Below are 17799 nucleotides of genomic sequence, written 5' to 3'. Positions count from 1 at the left end.
ATTAGTGAAGCTTATTATTTGGAAGCTTCAGAAAAAGGAAGCATTCAATTAGTCAATCCCCACGACACTACTAAACCAAACACGGAAGTTGTTCCGTGTTTAAATTCTCCACCGAGGTCGATCTTCCTATTTCGGAGGAACACTGACTTGTTTGCCGTGTCCTGACAGAGATATTTGACAGTATTTGCATATATAAACTTGTCACTGATATGTCCCATTATACTGGAGGTACTCGAATTTCATGTAATGACCTCTTGCTGAGTTGGAGGTTTTACTTCTTAAAAGTAAGACCCAGTAGCAGGTCTTACTTTTGAAAGTAAGACTTATTACCGGGTCTTACTTTTGAAAGTAAGACCTCTTATTGGGTCTTACTGTTTAAAGTAAAACCTTGCCCTGATTTCGAAACAAACCAAGTTTTCAGTCAAAACCGAATTTACGACATTAGCAAATTTATCCCATATGAACGCTTCAGTGTGATATTTTGTACAAAGTTACAGTATAGGTTGAAATCAGACTTTAGTGTTGGAAACAAGTAGAGAAATGTAGTCAGAAAAGTTTTTGAGTAAGAATTCTTAAGTTTTTTTCGAGAAATCGGAGCCCGTTTCAGATACCTGATTTTCTTAATCCTTCAAAAAAAACAAAATAACAAACCACTTTTTCATCAATTCTTTATTTCAGTTGAAATTAAGTTAACGAATACTGTTTGTCTTTGCATTTTCCACAGCTAACAGAAACTTTTGATTCTAGTTCAGAAGTTTCAGCAGTTGGTTCAGAATCAACTTTTCTCTTTCTGTCGGGGACAACGCATGACAGGTCGGAAACTGATGCCTTTTGGTCATCTGAAGACCTCTTGAACACCCTAACGGCTTCACTGCGGTGACCTGAAATTCAATTAAATAAAGAATTAAACTGAAGAACCAAATTCAATCTATTACAGATTCCAATCCTCTAAAATGAGAATGCATTTAAATAGTAGTTATACATACACGCTGCATACATACATTCTCGAAACGGTACAGTTCAGTATTTAGAGTGGTTATATAGACAGGCAATTTTAATAGTTAATTAAGAAACTTGCAATACTTATCATTGAAAGTTTGGGGCGGTCGGGTAGCCTAGTGGTTAAAGCGTTCGCTCGTCACGCCAAAGACCCGGGTTCGATTCCCGACATGGGTACAATGTGTGAAGCCCACTTCTGGTGTCCCCCACCGTGATATTGCTGGAATATTGCTAAAAGCGGTGTAAAACTATACTCACTCACTCACTCATTGAAAGTTTAGAATACTTATTACTTTTACTCAGTGTTACAACATCGTAATGTGCAAATCAAGAGATGAGAAGAAAATTACCAGTTTGTTCACAAATAAGTTGTTCCGAAACACCTGAACGGTAGAGGCGAGTTGCTGACGTAGCTCTTAATGAGTGGTTTGTTTTCCATCCCTGTATGCCTGCCGCTGCACACAACCTCTTGACAGTAGTTTTCAGCGTGTTGTGGCCAATGGGAACCCTGGAAAACCATTCTCCTGGTTTCGGTTTCTTCAGTGGTGTGACGTAGAATGCATTAGTTTCCTCGCCTGCTTCCTTACTGCAGTAAAAGAAATAAACATCTTGGAATACATGACTTGATATACAACATAAGTATTAGGATAACATATGGTTGCATTCATTCCTTTTTTCGACCGACGCTGATTAGTACATTTATATAAACCATTTTACAAACGATTCATTGTTTACCATTTGTCAAAAGAAATCTTACCAAAGAAGCCTGTATTTTTTATAAAGGCGGACGTAACATCTCTCCGAGTTTGGACAATCATAAGCTCGGACCTCCTTTGGGACGACTTTCCTTTGTCCTAAACCACCAGTGTTACTCTTCGATACATCTTTCTAATACAGACGATACTGCCTCCCGTTGTCATCAGTATGAGGTCCTGTTATCTGAGGATCCCTGAAGAGTCTCAGGCGTCTGTGTTCCTCACCTCCGCGCAAAGAAAAGTGTAGTCCTGACGAAAGAATTAAAATATAATAAAATATTTCTATGGTATGTGCAAAAGACATGGTACGGCATTGTCCCAATGATTTTCAACATTAGCAGACGAATCATAACAACTGCAACATTCTTGTGTGTAAAAACTGAAATTTTACTGTTAATATTTTAGTGACAACAACGAAATATTCACATGTACCTGTTAAGTATAGAATCGTGTCCACAAGCTTCTGTGGAGTGTCATCACCCAATATGCCACCATGTTTTCATCAGTCTCGGTGATTATTTCTGCCGACTTTCTGGAGGCTGCTCCCACAGGTTGGGGAAACCCACGAAACGGGCTATAAAAGCCAGAATAGCCCAATCGGGCTATATGAGGATAGCCCAATTGGGCTATACGAGAACGTTTTCGGAATTGGGAGCGGACCCCCAAAATACCGCATTTTCGATACCCCATCAGCACATGGACTGACATTAACCATCTATGAAAATAAGGAAAAAAACACAAAAAACACACATCGTTCAAGAGGTAGATATTCACAAATATACATACCCGACATGCTCATAGATCTTTAGACAGCCATAACGGGAACAAACATTAAAAAAATGTAGTCATGAAAGCCGAGGCACACTACAGCGACACAACATGCCACCATTGGGATGCAACTGCGCATGAACGGAAGCGACATATACGTAAACAAACGGAACATATACATGCACAGAAATTAATTTGAGGAATGTATGGGAGATGGATATTGACATAAGTGTAGTTATGCACTACTCTGAATTAAGAAACAATGACAAAACGAAATTTGAAAATGAGGCGTCATGAAATTTAAAGTCATTGATTGGTTGCAAGAAATACACAATTACTTGAGACCATATAAAAGGGGCCGATCTTGGAATAATCATTCCCACACAAAACAGCAACATGGAATGCGGGTGCAAGAATCATAGAGAATTTTCACATGGAAAGAACTTTAAGGTACTAAAACTATCTTGGAAAAAAATACCCAAATGCATTGTGAAGAAATTAATTGAAAAAAATTGTTGACAGAAAAACAAAATCTGCTTTGTACTGCTTGTGCTGATTATTGCCGTGATAATATACTCAATGAATATTCACAAAGTGTCACAACTATCAAATTAACAACGGCAAATGTACTCTGGACGAACAAGCAGCCATTGCATCAGCGTTAGGAAATTGTCAACATGATGCAATGCAAAAGGAAGCACGTGCCATCAAATGTTTATCACTTGACGATTTTATGAACTATGACGCCCAAAAATGGCTGAATGACAGAAACCTAATATTTATTGTATTCCTAAGGGGATTATGCAACCTTCAGGAAGGCGATTGCAACAAAATATTATTGTCCATGATACTCAGTGTTGAACAGTTATTGTTATGCTGTTGTTTGTCAGTTGTTGCTCCCCTTTCCTTCTTGGCAAATGTATTTACCTATCTCTGTAGTGGCAGCATAAATGCATGTCAGTTAAATTCATCCCCATCAGGCTCATACACCACCATATGCAACTGGCTAAATGATCAAGCAGCTGCTCCCATAAATTGCCCCACTAGTTATAATCTCATAACATTTTTTGATAATAACCAGGTGTTGGCAAGAAAATGGCGAGTAAGTGTGAAAAACACCAACCGTCTCAGCAGTGTGACGACACTGATCCAAATCACCCCGTCCCAGGACTATGTCCTGCAAACACAGCCTCAGTTGTCGCCATTCGTGTGGTTAAACATGAACCCTAAACGTGACCAGACAGGTTTATGATTCAAACATAGAGGATTGTAACAACTTCCGCGTACACAGGAGGAAGTTCATTGAAGAACAAATTAATCATGTGTTTCAACAGCAAATACATGATATGAACATCACTGATGTGTTTGATCCTGAACCAAACCACCCAGGCCAACCCCGCTGAACCTAAAACTAAAGGGACTCGTAAAGGAAAGGACAAGGGTAAAGCTAGTGCCAAAGTTAACAAAAACGTTACAGAGAGTAAACATGCTTCATCATCCCCACCACATTACACTGCTGTGTCATGAGGAAGCGGTGCCAGTGTCAAAATGAGAAAGGTGACAACAGAAGCAAACAAATATGACATGGTTGAAGCCGTACCAATGTTCAAACCTAAAATTGATGTTGGTAATCCTGTTATGGTGAACCCATGTTCTTACAAAGCAGTTAAGGAGGTCATGGGTTCCATCCAAAAACAAACATTAGACGAGACTCCTCCTTGTTGGACAGTGACTGGTTGTGACGGTCTTCCATACAACCTTGCTTCCAGATTAGTGACGTCAGAGTTCACATGCGACATATGTGACGAATCACTATCTGGAAGTGAGGCTGGTGTGGAGCATCTGAAAGCTGTCCACAACAAGGATGTTTCTGATGTAACAAACTTCAGAAGCTTTGGTAATCTACTCCTCGTCCCTGGACCAGGTCATAAAGAATTGAACATGGTAAAGGGGTTGTGAACTTCTTGTGCCATATGTCAGAGAACGTATAATGTGTGGCAAGAAACCTGACTATCATCCCTTTACGGAATGGGTAAATTCTATCACAAACCCAAATTTTCACACCTTTTCGCCCTTTATATTTACCGTTTGGCTAGTCGTGGGGGCGATTCACGTTTGGCAAGGGGGGCCTACCTGAAATACAGCGAACTGTTCTTTGGCCTGAACATGTATAATTATCAGGAGCTTACCATTTGTGAGCTGCACACGTACGTCAATGCGCCTGATGCTGTGAAAGACTTTATAGACAAAACAACCACAATGTCTAAATCAGGCCGTGATAGCAAGATGGAGGGAGGTGACTTCATTTTGGAGAACTACAACAGAAAGATCAAGATGTGGATGCCTCCTGGCCTCCCTACAACTCAAAAGTGGGAGACCATCTGTCGCAATCTCGACAATTTGGAACAGGTACATAAACCAGTGAACATTCGTACAAATACATCATTAACAGTTAATAATGTTATGTAAATTTTCAACAATCGTTCATCCGTCACTCACAAATGCCACTATATGTTTATAAGGTGTAGCCATACTGTTTTCCCAATTCTCTCATACAAGTCTAAGTAACGGCAAGCAAATCTTCATGAAAAAAAACATTGGTGTATTTTGGCGATAAAACCACATATGCGTTTTAAATATTATTATCATGAGCAACCTGATTTAATGCCTCCGATGTAATAATTGAGCATGCACAATAACTAAATACTAATATATATTTATAATTGTCAGACTACTGATTTTCAGGCAAGATCACACCTGATGGATCTCATTGGTGCTGAGATGGCAGAGGACAATAACGGATATGAGGTCTGTGTAGACAGTGAGATAGGACAATGGCGCACATATATCCGCGCATCTAAATATGTGGCTAATCCCCATGCAGAACGTCCACATGTCTCACTGTCAAACAGAACTTTGGATGCAGGGCTCGTGCATTACGCCACCACATGCAGATCCAATAGGGATGAATACTTCCGTCAACTGGACAGTGGCATCCAGTTAGGAAAGTCCCACAAACTCAACCCCGTTTTCGTTCTGCCAGGGGATAGGGATCAGCATAACTCTCTATCAAACAAGACGAAAACCGAACTTTCTGACTTAATGTCCTCTGCTGGCGACTGTTTACACTCACTGGGTGCTACTGCAATAGCAGATGCCAAATGCCAGCTATTTGAGCAAGATATCAGACTCGGAACAAAGCTGATGTATTTAACACATCTGTCTGATGTTCAAGAAACTATCCTGGACGTTCTAGAAACAATTGAATCTGGTGAATCTGGTGAGATTTTATACTTTTTAATCATGCTTTAATATTTCTATTATTTACTTTGTTGGCAAGGCCTATACGTGTAATGTAAAATAATTACATCTTTTTGTGTTACATGTCGATAATTAGAATATGTTGCAAAAAGGATATTACATGTATGATTTATTGCAATAATCAGGTTTGACCGCTTCAGATGACACACCCATCGACTAGAGGTAATCCCTTTTTTATGGATGTTTTAGGGTATAAGTGTTTTATTATTTACCTTATTGGAACAATCGTATGAAACCCAACTCTCCTTGAAGGTTGATTCGTCAGTTTGTGTCCTTTGGCAATGTACCATTTCTTTTCCGTCTGTGCTTGAAGTGGACGGCTGGGGATCCTTATTTGTCTTTTCCTCGCATGTATTCTAAAATATTGGCAATCGGTCAGAGTATGTGATATTCATTTAATATATATCATTGTATATCTATTTCACTTCGTCACTTCAAGCATCTGTTACTTCACAGTTATCGCAATCAACGTTTATGGCAATGGCATTCCTGTTTCCATTTACTTTAAACTTTATTCATACACAGATTCATTATGTACTGTACCATAATGTTCAACTTTCAAACCTTGTAAGATTTCACCATATCTTCACCGTTCCGTCTTTTTCCTGACTTCTTTATAAACTTGTGAGCCAGTAATTATAGACAGTGCCCTACCCTGTGAAAGGTGAGTCATGTAATAGTATTCTATGATATGTCATTTATCAACACAAAAACATAATGAATTCCTTATTATTTATGTTTTGTTAATTATTTATTGTATTTATTTATATGTATTTTTATGCTGTCCGTTTACCTTTTTATACAGTGTTGTCAGCTGCTTGGACTGACTCCCACTCCTAGCCTTGGCATCCGCCTTGTATACAATGGGGATTTGCCCCGTATGGTGTACCTTGCTGGTTGCATCCTGCCCCTTGACTTGCTTACCTGGGTTGGGTTTTCTTTTCTTTTTGAATACGTACTGTGAATATATTAAATATATTAGTGCTTTTACGACAATTATTGGTCTTGGTATCACTTATTTCTTAGTTATTTGTTATCTGCATAATTTATTTTTCAATTATTGTTGCTTCAATTATTTATCGATTTATACTAACATTTCCATGATGTTATAAATAATATTTACCTCTTCCCCTGAATCGCTGATATCGCCCATCATTCACTTTCCACGAACTGGTGTATATCATATTTTCATTATCCGCTTTTATACTGTTTTGTGGGTTGTTTCGAATTACGGAACCAATGCCATGCGTTTACGTGGCATAACATCGTGTCTTTCCATGTAAAAATCATACTGTTTTCACATAACAACTTTAATTTATGGTATTATGTCCCTAACGTGTTTCCATACCATATGGTTTTCTTTCTTCCATTTTCAGTTTTTTTCCCGATTTTCATCGTCCGCGTTCAGTCGCTGACGTAGCACACATAGCCGAGACGACAGTGCCCTGCTGGTGGCAGCGTGACTTTTGCAACTTTTTACCTAGTTTTGTTCCCGTTATGGCTGTCTGAAAGTCTTTGAGCATGTCGGGTATGTATATTTGTGAATATCTACCTCTTGAACGATGTGTTTTTGTGTTTTTTTCCGTATTTTCATGGTTGGTTAATGTCAGTCGATGTGCTGATGGGGTATCGCAAATGCGGTATTTGGGGGGTCTGTTCCAAATTCCGAAAACGTCGTCGTATAGCCCTATTGGGCTATCCTCATATAGCCCGATTGGGCTATTCTGGCCCGAATGTGCTTTAATAGCCCGTTTCGTGGGTCCCTAACCTGTCCCAGAGCAGCCGCTGGCCTCTCTAAATTCGTCGTCTTCAAACAAATTGTATTTTGAATACTTAGCTTTCAAATGCGATTGTAATGCACCATACAAGCCATACAAGGTGTTGGAAGGATAGTCGGTACGATCTTTCTTTGTCGCTTCAAATAGAAAATACTTCAAAGCGATGTTCAGATCAGCAGCACTCATTTCGCTCAGTTCAGTTTTTAAACACTCACTTGGTATGTCCAAATTATTATCAATACTCCTACTTCGCCTTTCTTCTTGCCATCTCTTGAACACGGACAGAGCCTAGTCAATCTTATACTTCGTGTTTTGGGGGAATTCGCTTTTTAATTTTATCTTTCAGCTTTTTCTCGTTCAAAGGTTCCTTGGAACGAAACGAAAAGTCATCGTCACTCTCTGCTTCATCAATCTTTTCAACGGTTTTGGACTGGGTTATGAACAGTTCTCTGTTGCTGTCTGCCTCATCCATCGTGTCTACGTCAAAGGAATGTTCTAGCAGGACACGTGATGCCGCGTAACGAAAATTCCGTGCAGCACGTGCGGCCGTACGCGCTGTTTTAAAGTTACACCATGCTCCTCGATATACCAGCTGGGTACCACCCAGCGCGGTATAAACAATGCAGCGTTAGGACCGGCAGTACTTGGATAAAGGATACTGTTTTATTTGATCATTTAAATGTAATCTTTTCATTTTACGTTTCATATGTTGGATAAAGTACTCGTCCTCGCGGTCGGTCTTACTTTTACACTTCCTTCGCACTGAGGTCTTACTTTTCCAATCATGACCTCGGCCTCGTACTTTATCCTACACATACAAACGAAGATTGTTTAGCCCTATGTGTAGCAGTATGTTGGAATGGACCCATTGTTGAAGCAAAGCGGACTCTTAGATCAATAGCTGTCCTCGCGTAGTTGTCCATCAGTACTGACACTTCGTAATATTAAGATTCACCTTACATATTACAGTTGGAAAACCGAAATTTGTGTCTTAATGGGAGTCCTGACTTGTGTTACTAGATATTTTCATCTAGTGACGAATGGCACAAAACTGATAAGAAGTCACCCTCGACTACAACCAATGACGTTGGCTATTAAAAAATATTTTCTTTGCTCAGATATGCACTATGTTGGGACCGAGATTAGATTAGATCGCCAGCATTTAATTGCTTGTCGTAAGAGGCGACTAAATTTGATCGGATGATCAGGTTTGGTGTGACTCACTCACTCACTCTGCTATATTTTCATAGATATAAAAGCGAAAGAGAGACGTTTCCGACTACATTATGAGCATACGATTTTGAACAACAATCACCGGTTGCACATGTCACAAACACATGCAAAGGCAAGTCAAGGACGCACCTAAAAATACAGGAACAAATATTTAAATTCAAAATAGAGAACTGCCCCGGACGTCGGTTTGTCACTGATGCGTTAAATCTAGAAATGTTCTAAACATATCTTCCATAAAACTTTTTGAAAGCTTTATTGAGGCCTTGAATATTGTATAACGTGATAAAACAGCTCCTGAGCAAGAATCTTAAGACGCTCTTTGCAGTCTCAGTAGAAATAACATGCTCGATTGTATCTCGAAGATGTAAACCACGGGCTGGAACTGCAGGAATATTGCTCGACAGAGACGAAAAATGACTATTTTAAAGTTGAAGTCATCTCTTTTGTGGAGAGTGTTTTGTCACTCTGAATAAGTGTTCATAGATCTAAATATGAAACAGATAAGTTTTTGAAAGCTTTACTGAAACCTTGAATGTTGTAACCTTGATTTTCTGTCTTCTATGTAGTCCCTATTCAAGTAGGTTCGACGTGTGTATTGTTACGCCAGACGGGCTACTTGTCGGTAGAAGGTTAAAAACTGGTTTGGTGACACATTACACAATTACCGACGGTGTTATCGATTTAAATTATCACCCAAAAGACATTTAAGTTTGGCGTGAAAATACAAAATCTACTTTTTCCAGTTAACTCGTTTATGGCGTGTAATTGATATATACTACTCGTTAGAAGTTAAAGAACATCCGATTGTTTCATAGTATATTTATGTGTAAAATATAGAAAATGAAAATAGAAATGAACCTTCCCTCTGTACATGATGTTATAAGATTAGACGTCCTAAGAATCAGAGATGTTCGATTATTTTCTGAAATGTCTCTGCAGTAATTACAATTCCGATCAAGCGTTTCAAGTAAATAGTTGACATGCAAGAACCACGAGGAAATACTTCCAGCTAATTGCCGACACTTATATTCTTGGGTTTGCTGTCAGATGACAAGATAGACACAATTTTATTGATAACAACTTCTTTAATACCGTGAAAAGCGACGTTTCGGTATAGATCCTTATACCGTTGTCAAGCAAGACTGAATAAGGGACATAATGTCAGTCAGTCTTTCTTGACAACGGTATAAGGATCTATACCGAAACGTCGCTTTTCACGGTATTAAAGAAGTTATGTCCCTCATTCAGTCTTGCTTGACAACGGTATACGGATCTATACCGAAACGTCGCTTTTCACAGTATTAAAGAAGTTGTTATCCATGAAATTGTGTCTATCTTTTCATCCGTCAACTTCTGAGTAATGCCTATCAAACAATGTTTGCTGTCAGAGTAGAGACATACTGGCAAGACGCCATGACGGTGGTACCCCCTCACGATGTTCCCCGTCCTATGTGTTCACCTCCACAGAAGTGGATCATTCTGTCAGGGTTGAACACTGACACGTATCCGATGTTTCGTGTTCCAAATGCAGCAGTATCACGATAAAAACAAGAACGCATTTAAACCGGAGGTGTTTGTGCACTGCTGTCGTTCGGTGGTTTAATCTAATTTTGTAAGCCATCCTCAGCTGAGGTCATGTGGGTCTCCTATATCCGTGACAGGCCATAACACAGAGTGACATTCTACGGTTAGGATTTAAAGTACCTAATTTACAAACGAAACCTCGAACTCAGAAGAACTGGTGATATCCAGTTGTAAAGCTAATAGAGTATTTATTGTTTTGTCTTCTGAGGGATAGCGCAGTGTGACTTTTTTACCAATCTGCACAATATGTCACACCAACTCCAAATGTGATTAGGTCAAGGTTGGAACGATTCTGTGTGCAGGCGAATGTGTTAACTGTTAACTTAAATCTAATTACGGACGTATTTTATAAGAGGCAATTAAGTTAAATGCATATAGAGTTGACACGCAGCGTTTTTAAAGAGTAATATACTGCCCCCACCACCATTGATTAATGTAACTCAAGAGTCAGGAAAGGGACAATCTCCATATCATCACCCCTTTTACAAATTATTTTCCAGAATAACGAATAACGATGTATGCTTAGAATATGAAAATCTTTATTATTGTAAAGACAATGCATTAAAGACATGGTAAAAGTCTTTGACAATCGCGCAGACATAATCTGTTTCTTTGATTGAAGCCGACATATCATTATTAACCAGGTATTCCTTATTGAACCTTTCAGTTCTTGTATCTGAAATTCTTTATTTGCATTATTACAGCTATGTTATTACCCTGTGCTTACCAGACTTTGTGTTCCCGAAACGAGGTATGGTTGTTCAACTACAGATACGAGTCGCCCTCAAAGACACCAACACGCAATAACACGTTCAATATTTTACACAAGACATGATCAGTCTTAGCGTATTTTGCCTATCGTAAGCTTTGCGATGACGTTGGGCATTACTTCAGCATGAAATAAGATTTATAGAGTCATAGTATTGTAGCTCATATGCAGTCACCAGTTAAAATTGTCAACCAGATAGCCACTTAACAAACCTTCCCGCCAGTATTGATTTTCAAATATGTTTGCATCTATACTGAGACCTAATAATTAACACCAAATTCTATAGATTTTAGCGAAATATATTGTCATCAACTGATGAAACATACATGCAGGTTCAACTTCCTCTGCCTTTTCAGACATGTTTAAAAAGCTAAATTGATTTTGAGAGAATTTAAGAGAACATGGTTAACACAAGGTATCCAAGAAAGTCAAACTTTACAAATTGTCCGAAAACGAAAGATATGTAATGGGTCCCGCCACTATCTAAACATATCCCGCATTCCATTACAATTTGAAGGAAAATGGCAGAATGGCGGAAATAGAAAGGTTTTGGAAAATGACTGCCGTGGGTGCGAACGCCTTGAACATATTTAGTTATCTTCATTGGTCAAAACGAACATTTGAAGTGTAAGCTTCACTAGTTCAGTGCTTTCCGAGGAGCACATGTTTACCAACTTAAGGTCACATCACTTTCAGTCAGGTGAGTTAAAGAGTAATAATCACGTCTATTCCCCGCATGTCACCTAATATATTCATGCAGATCGCCGCTCCATCAACAGTCAGCGATCTTAACATTATATGCTTTTGCAGATTCGACGTCGTTGTTTTATCAATCTTTCAGATTATCATGCGAAGTTAAACATTTATCACACGGTTCGTCATTATTTTTTCTGAAGAGACATATTTCTTGTAACATTCTAAACAGAATATCTGGCGACTTTTCGCATACAAATGGAGTGCCAATGTGGTCTATTCATACACCCCATGTAGGCTATGCGAAAACTTGATTATCTCGTGTCTACCAAAGGTTGAACCCAATGCTTTTTATGTTCTAATTGGAAGGGACCTTTTTAAAGCTCGTAGATGTTTTATGAACATGTTTGCATTATGTAAACTGCAAATTTTTGTGCTGGAGACATTGGTTTAGCACATACTGCATCATATCGCTGCCTTTGTTTGCCTGCCATTTGTATTGTGCCACCTGTTTCTTCTCTCAACCACCACCTCCGCGGTCTAGTGGTAGAGCGCCCGCGTCATAACTAAAGATGGTATTTGTTGTTGCCCTGTCTGGCGCTCGGCATTAAGGGGCTAAAACAAGGACTGGTTGGCTCGGAGTCAGTAAACTGTGTCTGAGTGAGGTATTCATGTTATTCTGTGGCACGGTATCTCAGTGGGCTAGGACTATAAATCGGCATCAGTCCGGACTAGTACAAGCACCACACACACACACATACCAACCAAACACACACAGACGCACGCACACACACGCACATGTGCATGCACGTCTCTATATCAGTACAATAATCTTGGACGCGACGTTAAACTCCATTTTACCACACCCCACCACTCTCTTGTCAACCAATTACTTTCAATCCGGGAGTTATTATTTGTGATCATTAGCTGTTTGGTATTTAGTATAGCTGTTTAGAATCATACACCAGCCAATGAAAACGCTTGCGCCGGTACATTTAGGCCACGCCCCCAAATATTTCTGTTTTGGAAGATGATTATGGAGCGCGTGATTTCAGCACTTACACTTGGACATTTAAAAACTCTCTACTATTGACTAGGACAAGCGGTTTTCGCAAAAAATAGCAATCGGCTTTTTTAACTTTACTTGCCATTTAACATTAACTTCCATGTTCTTCACTGATATATGAACAACCAAAACTCTAAAATGCGCCCCATGGAGGGGGCTGTTTTTGTTAACGCTGTTTTCTTGTTATTTTTATAATATGGAGTATCAGTGCATAGCGGAATCGAAATCGATAAAGCGTTCATAACATTGAATGCAGCCATGCTGACAAAATCTTAGATGTTACGTGTCTATGACAAATATGATGGATGACGTCATGTCTTACTTCGAGCTCTGAAACGATTTGTTTTGTCTTGTGGCATTTACGTTAGTTAATACAATTGCAAATCATTGTATTTCAACGTTAGGGATATTATTTCTCATAAAAATATCTTCCAGGGTGGGAGCATGATCTTCCTCTTGCTATTTTTCAAAATGCCGATTGCTCAAGGATCCACAAAACATTGGGATCACATGGCTCACAAGATGTTGTCATTCCCCTTTTTCCTTGGCTTTGACTGTCGTGGAACGCCTTGACCTTCGTTCACGATGGATGTCATCGGAAGTCATATGGCAAGACATGCTCATCACTTTCAGAAAACATCTGGAGTCATCAGGGAAACTAATGATTAATTTAGTCTCGTTTAAAATATTGAACGTGTTATTGAACGTTGGAGCCTTTCCCAGACTTGTTGAAATTTTCGTCCGAAATTGATAAAAGTTGTCTGACATCGGAAACATAAAGGCGGGTAACTATAGGGCTTTTGCAAGGAGGGCAGACCGTCTTTTGTAGTTATGCAATCAAACGGTTTAAGAAACAGGAGCTAGAGAGCTAGGCAAAGAAAGGCACACTGATAATATTTGACAATAGTCAAGAGAAAGCACGTACACGAATGCCATAAACTTTATCATGCTGTTGTTTCGATAATTATGAGAACATTGTGAGTATTCAAACTATTATTTGGTATAAAGAGGGATGGTTCACAAAATATTTAGAAATATTTTAAGTTGTTACGATGCTATGAGACAACGTTAGATTGCAGAAAACCTTTAATATATGTGTCATGTCAGAAACACATTTCAAAGATTGAGTTTAATATCCACTGAGAGTTTTGCTGGAGTAAAATAGGTCAGTATGTCAAAACACACAGTGGGGAAACTTAATCATTAGAAAAAATATGTTAAACACTCTGGTTTTGCGGATAAGGCACTCTTTTAAGAAGAGACAGTAAAAATCCTAGTTGGTCCTTGTTGATGAGATAGTGGTGGCCAAATAGTTGTCTCAGTTGAGGAAAGTCATCAGGTTTTGGTGCTGATATACAACAACACCAAAGAGCACTACGGCGCTTCATGTAGCGTCAGAAATCCCCATCTTTAACTTGCCAGACCTTTTGCTCCTGATATGAAACAATCTTAAAAAGTGAGAGACGAGTATCTTCAAAACTAATACGCTCAGTACATCATACAATATTTAAGCATCCACAGTTCATACTTTCTTTGATTTGAGGTTTTCAGTGACACATATAATCGCATGAAAGAGAAATAAAACAACCATTGAATGTATTTTTACAGAGTGGCCAACTTTAGATTTAATTTAGTCTGAATGTACGTAAAACTACAAGCCTTGGGGGATTCCTACTTGTATATCTGCCACATGAAAGGAACAGACTCGCTCTATCAACAGTCAAGTTATGCTTTTGAACCTCACACAGAGCAAGTGGACGTTGTTTTTCGCCGAGTAATAAGGTTGGCGTCTTTCAGTTTGAACGTAACACATTATGCACACGAAGGACTTCATGCCCTACGTTTAGCAATATGCCACATCTGATCCAATGTTGTAGAAACGTCGTTCAATCTGATACCAACTCGTGTAGTTGTCCATTAGCTTTGGCAGTTCGTAACATTAAGATTCACTTCGAATATAAGAGTCTGTTGGAAAACCGAAATGGCTGTCTTAATGGGAGTCTTGACATGTGCAACTAGATATTCTCATCTGATGACAAATGGCACAAACTTGATTAGAAGTCCCGGTCGACTAAACCAATGGAGTTTGCTATTGAAATTGTTTTTCTTTACTCAGCTATGCATTACGTTGCGACCGAGGTTAGATAAGATCGCCAGGATTCTATTGTCAGCAGTGGGAGCCAAAATTAGATCTGTTGTTCAGGTTCGGTGACTTGCCATTGTCAACTGGTTCGTCTTTCCCAGAATCTATTATTTAAAGGCTGCTGCGCCATGCTGGAATATTACGTCATAAGGCTTTCACTGCCGTTCACTCACTCACTACTTTGCTATATTTTCAGAGATATTGAAGAAAAATGTAGTCAATGGAAGAACCAAGTATTATTAATATAAACTTTTGTTGAGGATAGGCACACAACGTTGAGGACTACACGTATGGTCAAGAGGAGGCATACATGGTATCTCTCTTTGATGAATACATGGAATTGTCACCTGTCCTAGTACTACAGATTCAAAACTATGCAGGCCACCAATTACTAACCTTTGTCTACTGACAGGGTTAGGCTATGGATACCCAGGGGATGTCTACTGACAGGGTTAGGCTATGGATACCCAGGGGATGTCTACTGACAGGGCTAGGCTATGGATACCCAGGGGATGTCTACTGACAGGGCTAGGCTATGGATACCCAGGGGATGTCTACTGACAGGGCTAGGCTATGGATACCCAGGGGATGTCTACTGATAGGGTTAGGCTATGGATACCCAGGGGATGTCTGCTGTCAGGGCTAGGCTATGGATACCCAGGGGATGTCTACTGACAGGGTTAGGCTATGGATACCCAGGGGATGTCTACTGACAGGGCTAGGCTATGGATACCCAGGGGATGTCTACTGACAGGGCTAGGCTATGGATACTCAGGGGATGTCTACTGACAGGGCTAGGCTATGGATACCCAGGGGATGTCTGCTGACAGGGCTAGGCTATGGATACCCAGGGGATGTCTACTGACAGGGCTAGGCTATGGATACTCAGGGGATGTCTACTGACAGGGCTAGGCTAGGGATACCCAGGGGATGTCTGCTGACAGGGCTAGGCTAGGGATACCCAGGGAATGTCTACTGACAGGGCTAGGCTAGGGATACCCAGGGAATGTCTACTGACAGGGCTAGGCTAGGGATACCCAGGGCATGTCTACTGACAGGGCTAGGCTATGGATACCCAGGGGATGTCTACTGACAGGGCTAGGCTATGGATACCCAGGGGATGTCTACTGACAGGGCTAGGCTATGGATACCCAGGGGATGTCTGCTGACAGGGCTAGGCTATGGATACCCAGGGGATGTCTACTGACAGGGCTAGACTATGGATACCCAGGGGATGTCTACTGACAGGGTTAGGCTATGGATACCCAGGGGATGTCTACTGACAGGGTTAGGCTATGGATACCCAGGGGATGTCTACTGACAGGGTTAGGCTATGGATACCCAGGGGATGTCTACTGACAGGGCTAGGCTATGGATACCCAGGGGATGTCTACTGACAGGGTTAGGCTATGGATACCCAGGGGATGTCTACTGACAGGGCTAGACTATGGATACCCAGGGGATAGCAAATAAAAGTAATACACCCTTCCAGGATAATTAAAAATTGTATAAATCCGACTTTGCATGAGCATGCATTTATGAATCCTATCAAAAGGTGATGATACCCGGTGTTCGCGATAATACATCAATAAGATTAAATTCATTACGTAATGTTTTTCTTCTTTTTTTCTTTTATGGAACACGATCATAATATTACATGCAGAAAATGGAAGACTACTCGCTTTCAGTCACCAACCAATCCCATAAGGTTACAACCTATGTGTATTCCAGCCTACTATGTACAGATCTGTCTCTTGTATCAATTATTTCTGAAACACAATTATTTCTGAAACACGATACCTGGTAGCTACCGTGTCCAGTTTGTGTTGGCACTTGAACGTTGCGCTTCCAATTGTCTTGTGTACTGAGGTGACAATGGTACGACTATTTATACCCCTCTCGCGATGACGCCGAAGAGTAATTATTCCACAGTATCAGCACTATTTGCTCTATAATCCATAAGAATTTAAGGTCATGAAATGATAAACCGCTCTTCATAAAACTAAGTTTAAACGTTCACAACTAGTCCATTATATATTCCATTGTTAACGTTTGTGGACATTAAAGCGTTGTATCGGAAACATATGTCCTAGCTGGTCCTGTCATTCAGACCGGTTGTAAGTGTCAAGATTTCATTTTGACCTGACATGTGCGATAAGGATACCAGATATGCCATGCTTACCTAATATGAGAATAAAAACAAAAAGTAATAGTAACACGACAAAAACAAGAAAACATTTAAGCCTTACGTTTCGCCAATGTGTCTTACTCGAATATTGCAAGCCATCTGAGGCACAGGTAACATCCTACAGTTATGATTTAACAAAACTAATTCTCAAACGAAATCTCAAACTAAGGCTTACTGTGGATCCTTTGTCAAGCTAATGGGGTATTGATTGTCTTATCTCGTGACGGATGGCTCAGTGGGATATTTTTACCATTCTACACCATATGTCACACCAACTCGTAATGTGATTACTCCCACTGTCCCTCTCGTGAAATGGGTTCAAAGATTATTACATGCCATTGTACTATTGCTTCTAAATTGCGCAGGCCATCTCCTGGTCATAAAGTTTCTACCTATGGTGCAAAGCCATATTACAACCTGGATCTTAGAGCTCTGCAAAAAAAACTCCGCACATTAAAGGCCGTTATCGAACCGAGATAGATATGGACATACGTTGTGTATG

The 17799-nt window shown here is 39.9% G+C and overlaps 1 pseudogene; it reads right to left on the bottom strand.

Annotated features, from left to right (window-relative positions):
- Positions 1 to 1326: 1326 nt before the first annotated feature.
- On the bottom strand, positions 1327 to 2235 carry LOC139467427 (uncharacterized; annotated as a pseudogene).
- Between the last annotated feature and the right edge of the window lie 15564 nt (positions 2236 to 17799).

This window comes from Haliotis cracherodii, unplaced genomic scaffold, assembly GCF_022045235.1.
Source record: "Haliotis cracherodii isolate W230 unplaced genomic scaffold, xgHalCrac1.p SCAF_2, whole genome shotgun sequence".
Taxonomy (NCBI): domain Eukaryota; kingdom Metazoa; phylum Mollusca; class Gastropoda; order Lepetellida; family Haliotidae; genus Haliotis; species Haliotis cracherodii.
This window is presented reverse-complemented; position numbering and strand designations above follow the sequence as displayed.